This window comes from Castanea sativa, chromosome 11 (assembly GCF_040712315.1).
Source record: "Castanea sativa cultivar Marrone di Chiusa Pesio chromosome 11, ASM4071231v1".
NCBI lineage: Eukaryota > Viridiplantae > Streptophyta > Magnoliopsida > Fagales > Fagaceae > Castanea > Castanea sativa.
Window position 1 is genome coordinate 25,255,192 of NC_134023.1, and position 10,188 is coordinate 25,265,379.

The following is a 10,188-nucleotide window of genomic DNA, read 5'->3' on the forward strand; positions in this document are numbered from 1 at the left end:
GTTTTTTTTGTGTGTAGTTTTTAGGTAAAAATGCAAAACACACCCTCTAAGTTTACCATAATTCATTTCAATTCTCTAACTTTGCTTTCATTTATTTCAGTTCTCTAAGTTTCAAGTTTGTTTAAGGGTAAATTACAAATAACACCCTTAAAGTATAAATTACAAATTGCACCTCTGAAATTTTGGGTAATTTGGATTTTACATACCAAAGTTCCAAAAACTTGATTTTACACACCAAAATTTCAAAAACTTGATTTTATACTATGAAATTTCTAAGTTAAGACAAAGTGAAGAGTTTTCTCACAAAAAAAAAAGACAAAGGGAAAAGTTGCATAGTAAAAACGACACCGTTTTTGCCTAACTCAAAACTCAAAATCACCCTGTACCTGCTCCTCCTCCTCCCAAATTGCAAAGCAGTGTGAACCCATCCACCAAAACCATCAGCTCATCCTGAACCCATTAGCTCGACCAGATCAAGTCCAAGGCGGCGGCCACGATGACGTTGAGTTCTCTCTCTCTCTCTCTCTCTCTCTCTCTTATGGCCTGTTTGGATGTTTAAAAAAGGAGGGAGAGTAGATAGAGGGAGGGAGAGTAATTTAAATCCCTTGTTTGGAAGTTTTTTAAGGGAGGAGGGGGAGGGATTTGGAGGAGTTTGGGGGGGTTTCAACTACCTCTAACCCTTCATTTTTAATTCCCCCAAATTGGAGAGATTTGGAGGGAGAGTAGAGTAGATAAATTATTGACCAAATGAATTCTCCAATTTACCCTTTTTAAATTAACAAAATTACAAACCAATTAATCATAGACCAATATTGCAATTTATTTTCAAATATGGGTAAATTTGTCTATTTAATCATTTCCTCTCCTCTCCATCTCAATTTTAAAAACATCCAAACAAGGTGGAGGGTAATTATTTCACTCTACTCTCCTCCCCACTACTCTCCTCTCCTCTACTCTCCTCCCTCTCTAAACTTCCAAACAGGCCATTAGGGATTTGTATATGTTGGGTTTTTTTTATTGATGGATTTGTTGCTCTTCTCTGTGCCTATAACTCTGTTTATCTCTCTTTTTGGTTTTTGTCGCTGAAAAGATTTTGATTTTTCAGGTTTTTGTTGCTAGATGAACATAATGATTATTCCAAATATGATAAGTAAAATTATCATTATTTAATATGAAAGAATTAAAGATTTAAAATTGGAAATCTGTCCTCTTACTTTCCCTTCTATTCTATACTATTGACGCATGAAGTTTATACGAACTTAATCATAGAGATTGTTGCAGAGTATAATCTGCTTATTGAGAAATCATATAGTTTATTGGAGCATGTTAATTATTTGCATATCCTTGCTCTTTATTGTTATATTTCGTTATATTGAATTTTAATTTGGTATGTACTAATCCATGCTAATATCGATATTTGTCTCCCTTATTCAAATCTTTCGGTTGTAATTTCTTTCACTTTCATTGTTCTCTTTGGTTTTGTTTACTTCCAAACCTAGCGACAAAAGCAAAATCCAAAAAGAGAGAGAAAGAGAGGTAGAGATAAGAGAAAGATAACTCATCATTGACGTCGCTTGGAGCCTTCGACGATGGAGCCAATGGTCTGGGTTCACGATGCGAGCTGAGGATCTGGGTTCCCACGAGCCGAGGAGCTGGGTTAGGGAGATCTGGCTATCTGGGTTCACCTACCTAAAAGCGTAGGGTATGTTTGGTAAACCGTAATAAGCATTGTAATATAATCATTACTTTAGTTTAGTTATTCAGTAGTTTGATTATATTTTTATTATAAAGAATAGTCCTTATGAGGAATAATTATTTATCTCTAAAGAAATGTAATAGTTATTCTTTGGTAAGTGTTTTAATTTTTACAATTAATATATTTCTAAATAAACAAACTTTTCATTTGTATATAATAATTATGAAAATAAAAAATCATAAAAATAACTAATCTCTCTTTTAAATTTAAAAAATATTATTTTAAAAAAAATATAATTATATGAATAAGATATTTTCTAAAATATATTTTAAGTTTGATTTAAAATACTTTCATTCAATTGTTTTTAGGGTTCTATTATTGTGTTGTCACCAAACAAATGAATACTAATAGATATTACATTATATTATTTTGTATTCCTTGTAATATCTATTATTATTATTCCTATTCCAATGTAATTATTATTATAGGCTATCAAACGTGCCCTTAGTTTGGCTTGAAACGATGTTGTTTAAGCAAGAGGCTTGCGTTTTAACATTTGGCTAAAATAGCATCGTTTTAAAATGTCAGCTTTTCTCCTAGTCTTAACTTAAACGGTGTCATTTGGGGTTGATTTGGCAAAACAAAAAACACGTTAACACATGATGTGTCATTTAATAGCAGAAACTAACTGAGGGGTGAATTGTTAACGAAACTAAATTTTAGAGTGTAAAACCAAATTTATGAAACTTTGAGGGTAAAATGCAAACAGCTTCAAACTTCAGGGTTGTAATTTCCAATTTACCATTTATTCAATTAAGATCCTTCATTCAACTTCCACTAAAATTTTGGCTAAAATACTATACTCTCACCATTTAAGTTTTACCAGAATTCATTTCAGTTCTCTAACTTTGTTTTTGTTCATTTCAGATATCTAAGTTTCAAGTTTATTCAATTAAGATCTCCCATTCCAACTTCCATCAAAATTGTGGCTAAAATGCTATACCCACTCTTTGAGTTTCACCTGAATTTATTTCATTTCTCTAACTTTGTTTTTTTCATTTTAGTACGAAGGAACAAAATTTTGATTTTCTTAAATTTTGCAAGTATGAAAGATATAAGATAAAATGTAATCCAAAAATGGATTTGTTAAAATTTACATCCAATAAAAAAATATTAAGTGAAGTTATAATCTTAATCTACAATCAAGTTTATTGTCAAACTTTGTCTAAAGTTTAATTATGTTGGGCTTAAAAAAATTTAGAGTAGTCACAATTTTTTTTTAGGATAAAAAAATCATAATTTTTTTTAAAATTTATATATAATAATTTTTTTTCTCCAAGTTAGGGTGGTCCTATGACCATCCTAGACCCAATGTGGAGCTGCCACTAAGAGTAAACTAGGGTTTGGGGGGGCATTTTAGAGGTTTTCGAATGTTCATAAGGGTCTTAGGGCAGCCCAACCCAAAGATTGAAGCTTTGGGGCCATACATATGAAAATATAGAGTTCTAGAATTAAGGTTGCGCATGCAGTCTCAAAGGTGGTACGTAGAACCTAATTTTTCATTGCACTAATGGCCCGACTTCAAACAGCTAATACTCACTCATTTTAAATCTAAATTGGGCAAAATTTGTTTTCAAATTGAAGCCCATGATGTCTACTTTGCAATCCAAAATTCCTCTCATTCAAAAGTTATGGTCAAAATAGTGAGAAAATGTCATTTTTCAGCATCGTTTTTAAAGCGGTTTAAGTACTTTTGAATTGTGATTACCTCTGAACTATGAAGAACACTTGAAATTACCCTTGATTGACATATTTCAAGTTCATTATTATGCCTAGGGACCAAAGGTTATTAACGGGTACAAAATGAGGTGTCTATATATGTCTATTTAATTTTGTTACCAAGCCTAGGTTAAGAAAATGCTATTTTTCCTAATATAAAGAATGATAAAAAAAAAAAAAAAAATCTTGATCAAATTCATGGGTTTAGGAATTTGGTTACGCATGAGGAAGGTGTTAGGCACCTTACATCGCCTACCACCTAATAGTCTTTTGTTTTGATTTGTTCTTAAATTTTAGTTATTGGAAGAAAAACGTAAATTATTGGCAGTAGCTTTTGAGGCTAAATGTTTTTGGGTTTTGAAATTATTTTGGAAAGGTGTGTGGTATTCATCAATATTTCGCTAACTTATTCAAATTTATGTTAGATTTATAGGATGAAATTCACTAACATTTCACCTTATTTTCATGATAAAAATGTGACAAAGTTTCGAACCATGTGTGTCATGGCATAAACAACGTGATCCTTGCCAAACTTTTGTAATGAAATTTTGGCAGTATTTTGCTTCATTTTCATGGTAAAATTTGACAAAGTTTCGCATTTAGGTGCGTCACGGCACATCTGCAGGGTTTTGCATTTGTGTGTACTATGTGCACTAATATGTTTGGTTGAGACCTTGTGTCAATAGCGGACATAGATGGAGGCAATCACATATGTAGGCTTATCATGCACACAATTAAACATGGACACTTGTCTACAACATAAGCCTTGAATACATGCTCTCATCCCAAGGTATAAATAATTTCATGATTGAGGTTTTGTCTCTTAATCACAAACATCCATCATCCAAAGCACACAATTCAAATTTTAACACACATCACACAGCATATAAGCATACAAAGCATAGGTATAGGCCAATATAAGCTAGGAAAGCTAATATGCATAGATTCTAATGGAAAAGTTTATAAGTGAAAGGATAACCTCATGGAGAGGAAAAACCTTAGGTTCAAATCACATGCCATTGCTTGCCTCTTGAAAGTCCATTGTATACTCCATCAATGGCATGCAAACACAATCAACACAAACACCAAAATAAAAACAATCAACATAGACATTAAGGCAAACAATAAATGGGTGAGGTATTAGTAAGAATGGTGTAGATCTTTTGGATTGGATCATGGAACTAAATAGACAAATAGACAAACAAAGTCCCTTAGAGGATCCATGGATCTCTTGTGAACAAATAGGACTAATTTCACAAGAGGTCCTACTCACGGGCAGTGGCGGAGCTAGGATTTTAATTTAGAGGAGGCAAGATGAAAATAAAGAATTGAAGAGAAAATCAATTTCAATTTTTTTTAATTCGTATAAGAAAAAAAATACTTAACTAATTAAACAAAAAATTTGATTAACATATAAATATAAGGTAAGTGTTAAGTTTTTTTTTTTTTTTCCTTGTGTGTAAGGCTAGATTTAGTATAAATGTTGTTGTATTTAAGATACTTCATAGGTGACTATAAGTATATTTTTCAAACAAGTAAAAGTTAAAAAAAAAATCAATATATAGTCATTATTATACGAAGTTAAAAGAGCTTCTTACTAATCACCGGCCGAGAAGAGTATATTACAACTGGAGCCAAAAGTGACAGCCACGTAGCACAATTACATGCAATTGCAAAGTTGAAGACCATAAGCTTAAAGCAAACAAAAACTTAAACAAAACAAATACTAAATCTAAAAGAAAAAAAATAAATAAATAAATAAATAAATATATATATATATATATATATATATATATATATATATATATATAAGGGGGTGGGGTTTGGGTGAGGTCAGGGGGGGCAATTGCCCCCTTTCGACCCCCCTACCTCCGCCCCTGCTCACGGGTCATGCTTTAAGAAATAAACAAGAAATCAACATGTTAAAACCCATTTATCTAAGCAAAGGCATGAAATATCATTAAGGTTACCCAAACAAGGCATGAATGAAGTAAGCATGTCATGATGCACATACTAGGTAATGGATGACATAAAAGGGAAAGTAAACATGTCATGATGCACATATTAGGCATACGAATGACATCAAAGAAACTAAACATGTTATGGACATACTAAGCATACAAATAACATAAAAGAAGTAAGCATGTCATGATGCACATACTAGAAATATGAATGACACAAATGGAAGTAAATATTTCATGATGCACATAGTAGGCATATGAAAGTACTATGACAATATTCAAATATATACATAGTCATGCAAATCCATGAAATGATATAAACAAATAGTCTCTAATCATCCATTTGGAATAAATTCAAGAAAATGGTATAAATGAACTTGGATCTAAGTACTATGACAAAGAACAATCCAAAATGTAAGCAAAATCCGAGAAGGATGTGTATGTACAAACAAAATGAATACATTATTACATCACAAAATAAGCAATAGGAGTTACATCTATAAATAAAATATAAATAATCATGAAATCAAATCAATCTAGCATGATATAATCGTTTAAAGCATACAAGCATCATCAAATAATCCAAGATTTTAATCTAGAAAAAATAAATGCATTAAATCCAAACTCATTTGGTGATTTGAGTCTATGGATATACACATTAACTACAAAGTCAACATGGACATCTTACCCTCAACAAAGGTATTCCAAGTGTATATCCATTATTATATCAACATAAATCAAAGATTTAAACATAGAAATCATAAAAGATACAATATCAAAACATTATTAAGGAAATATAACCCTAAATCCAAACTTCTTTGATGGTTTTGGTGAATGGATGTAAATGATGGCTAGAAATTCAATATGAGCATCCCATCCTCAATCCATCAAAATAAAGGAAAGGACTTTACAATATAGCAAAATACTGTAGAAAGCCTAAAGTAAATGAATAAGAACATAATCAACCCAATGGAGATAAAATCAAAGAGAGATTAATAGAAACTGGAACTAGGAGAAAAGGCATAGAAAAGTGTGAAAAATTGAACCAAACAAAAATGGGGTGGAAGACTAGCTTTTATAGGCCAAAAAATTACCCTAAAAGCCAATTGCATGTTTAGTGTGAGCCCAGGGGTTATGCACCTGGCTTCCAAGTCTCGTTTTTTAAGTGCATTTTGCTTAATTTTGGGTAGACCTAGAGACATCCAAATTGACTGATTCTAGTGCCATTGGAAAGATTTCACTTACTATTTTCAAAAACTTCAAACTTTGTGACATCTAGATCAAGGATAAAAAAGTTACGAGTCCTAAAACTTGTCTGGTTCACATTTTTTTGCACCCGAATATGGTTTTTCCCCTAATTTTGCTAGATCAATTTCCATAAATTCAAATATATTTTGGCAATGCCTTTTGCTCTAGGATGTAGAGATAACTTCAATAAAGTACGTGATTTTTGTCTCCAACATCGCCAATGTGTGCTTAGACATGGCAAGACGGGTCAAGGTTCATTGACCCAACCCAAACTCGAAGGAAAATACTATTCTTGAACTCGATTTTTTTTACTCAAATAAAAAACAGGATAAACTATGACTCGATCCATTTTCTATGAACCTCCCAACTAAACCTATCTAACCTGTGACCTGATCTATTTTTAAAATTTTTTTTCCTAATAAATATTTAGACTACACGTCTAGATGCTAGGTGCATAAAGGCACAAAAAATTGCATTGGCACTGCCTAGCTAGTAAGTAGCTACTAGTGACACCCCCATCTATTTTAAAAAAAAATTAATTAAAAGGAATAAAACATAAAATGCAAAAAAAATTAAAATCTAAAAGACCTAGACTCATTTGATTTGAATATTTAGTGCTCAGTAGACTCACTAGACTCTAGTATAGAATGTATAATAGTAGTAGAGTTAAACTTAAATGCTAAGTTACAAACATAATGGTATAATACGGCAACAACACTACACAACTAACACTAGCATAAAACAAATGGATAAAACTTAGGTATAGTACTTTAGGTGCTATTCCTTAGGTCTCTCTCTTAAGATTCAGTTATGTGGCTACTTAACTTAAAAATGTACTTCCTTCCTATGAAAAAAAATCTACATGGCAAAATCTTAAAAGGAAAACCTAAGGAACAGCACATAAATACTGTACCTAAGTCTTGCTCAAAACAAATAGTACAAAACTAAACTAAAAACTAAAAGTCCAAAATAGCACAACCTAGCTTTCTCCTCGGTCCTCTCACCTCTCTTTCTCTTAGTCTTTTCTTTCCCTTTTAGGTACTCTCTCTTCACTCTTCGCCTCCTTCTACGATTCTACCTTTCAATCTTCAGAATTCAACCAAACCACCTTTTCTCTCTCCATAAATGCGTTGCAAGATACCATATAAGGCAAAAGCTTGTCTCACAAGTCTCACACTATCAATCTATTACATAACTCTTCTCTATTTCTCACCACTCATAGCCTCCATCTCTCCACCTATTGACTCATCAAGAGGACAACAACCACAAAACATCAACGATGGGGAAGGTAATTTAAATATTTTTTATCACTCTCACAAAGCCCTAAATGTTTTCAATTTTTATGTTAATTCTTTAATATTATGATTTAGAAATATATTACTACTACTAGCTTTATGTTTATGTGTTTGGTTGTTGAAAAAAAATTAAAAATGTCATTGACTCATTGTGATCTGGATGTCTAGTATTTTGTTATGTTCAGTTCTTTAGATGTTTTGAGTAGACTAAAATTGTAATTGTAATTATGCTTTTTAACTTGATAAATAGAGTATAGTTGCATCTCTGTTTGTAAATTAGGAAAGTGATGATGATACTGCAATTATGGATACTTCCACTAATCATTCACCATCTCTAATAGTTATTTCAAATTCAAAGTTTAAGAGTACAAAAAAATTTCTGAAAAAATACCATTTCTGACATATGGGCTGATTTTGTGAAATTTCCTATTGATGATGATGAAGTATGTAAAACTATTTGTCAATGGTGCAAGAAAAATATTTGGTGGATAGTCATAATGGAACAACAAACTTGCGTTACCCATCTTCTCAAATGCCTTAAACGAAACGAAATAAAACAAGATGCTGAAAGACATGACAATGTGTCACAAAGAAAGATAAGTAAAGAAGAGTATTGTGAAATGTTAGTTAAGACTATTATTAAACATAATTTACCATTTAGCTTTGTTGAGTATGAAGGCATTAGAAATTAAACTATCTAAATCCAGATGTTAAACATATTTCTAAGAATACTGCAAAAGCCAATGTTCAAAAACTTTACAAAAAAGAGAATGACGACATAAAAATAAGTTGAAATCAATTCCTGATAGAATATGTTTGACTTTGGATATATGGAACTCTATTACAAGTGAGGGTTATATTGTCTTACAACACAATTATGTAGATGAGAATTAGGAATTGAAAAATATCATCTTGAATTTTTGCCATATGTCACCTCCACACATAGGAACTCTTTTATCAGAGAAAATATTAATTTTTTTTGGAAGATTGGGGTATTGAGGAAAAATTATTTTCCATTACCTGAAAAATGGCTCTAATAATAATAATTGATAAGATTTTATAAATAAGAAGTTTAATCAAAAAAGTTTACTGTTATGTAGTGCATTTTTTTCAATGTGCATTGTGATGCTCACATATTGAATTGTATTGTTCAAGAAGGATTGAAAGTGATAGATGGCTTGATGATTAAGATCCAGTAAAATATGAAATATCTTAGAGGATCAGAGAGTAAAATATGTAGATTTGATGAATCTGCCAAGATACATGGTGTTAAGATAATAAAAGGTCTATATCTAGATGTGTTTACAAGATGGAATGTAACATATAACATGTTTGATAATGCTGTGAGATATTGTTTTGTGTTGAACTGTTTGGCAGAAGAAGATGCTAATTTCAAACATTTTCCATCAAGGGAGGAATGGAATAGATTTGAAAGAATGACTCGATTTTTGAAACCTTTCAATGAAATTACAACTCTATTTTCTAGAATCGATTATGCCACAATAGATTATATTTTCATGGAGTGTCTCAAGTTGAATTGATCTTACATGAAGAAATGGAGAGTCAAGATTCATTTATCAGTAATATGGTAGAACAAATGAAAGGTAAATTTGACAAATATTGAGATTATTATAGTGTGGTGCTAGCTTGTGCTATTGTTCTTGACCCAAGGTATAAGTTAGATTTTGTGGACTACACTTTCAAGAAGATAGAACCAATTAAACACATTGTTGAAATGAAGGTGGAGCGTGTTCAAATTCAATTGTATAAACCTTTTACAAAATATGAATGCCCCAAGCCTATGGCCATTACAAATGTTTCATCTTGTGTCGGCAGTTCTAGTCGTGGTAATATGGATGATCATGATGAAGATATGGAAGATGATGTAAGTAAATTGCATTTTCTTTGATATATGTTGTGGAATGTTTTTTAATAATGAAAATTGTAATGTTGTGTGGTATTATTTTTAATTACAATTTTTTTTAAGATTAGGAATTTGAGTATTATAAAGGTTTTCTAAGTTCAAAAAGAAAAAAAAAATCAATTGGACTTGTATTTAGAAGAGTCTAGACTTAACAAAAAGCAAATCTAAAGTTGGAAGTTCTCTCTTGGTGGAAAGAGAATCACAATCGGTTTTCAAAGTTTTTTTAATGGCATGGGATCTCATGAACATTCCTATAATCACTGTTGCTTTTGAATCAAGTTTTAG

At 31.4% G+C, this 10,188-nt stretch overlaps 2 long non-coding RNA genes across 2 annotated transcripts; both read left to right on the forward strand.

Annotated features, from left to right (window-relative positions):
• The first annotated feature begins 342 nt into the window (after positions 1-342).
• LOC142614471 (uncharacterized) lies at positions 343-1,853 on the forward strand. Its single transcript, XR_012840455.1, has 2 exons — positions 343-506; positions 1,500-1,853. It is a non-coding gene; the product is annotated as an uncharacterized LOC142614471 (long non-coding RNA).
• A 5,838-nt stretch (positions 1,854-7,691) lies between these two features.
• Positions 7,692-9,942, forward strand: LOC142617869 (uncharacterized). Its single transcript, XR_012841079.1, has 2 exons — positions 7,692-7,972; positions 9,357-9,942. It is a non-coding gene; the product is annotated as an uncharacterized LOC142617869 (long non-coding RNA).
• Positions 9,943-10,188: the final 246 nt, after the last annotated feature.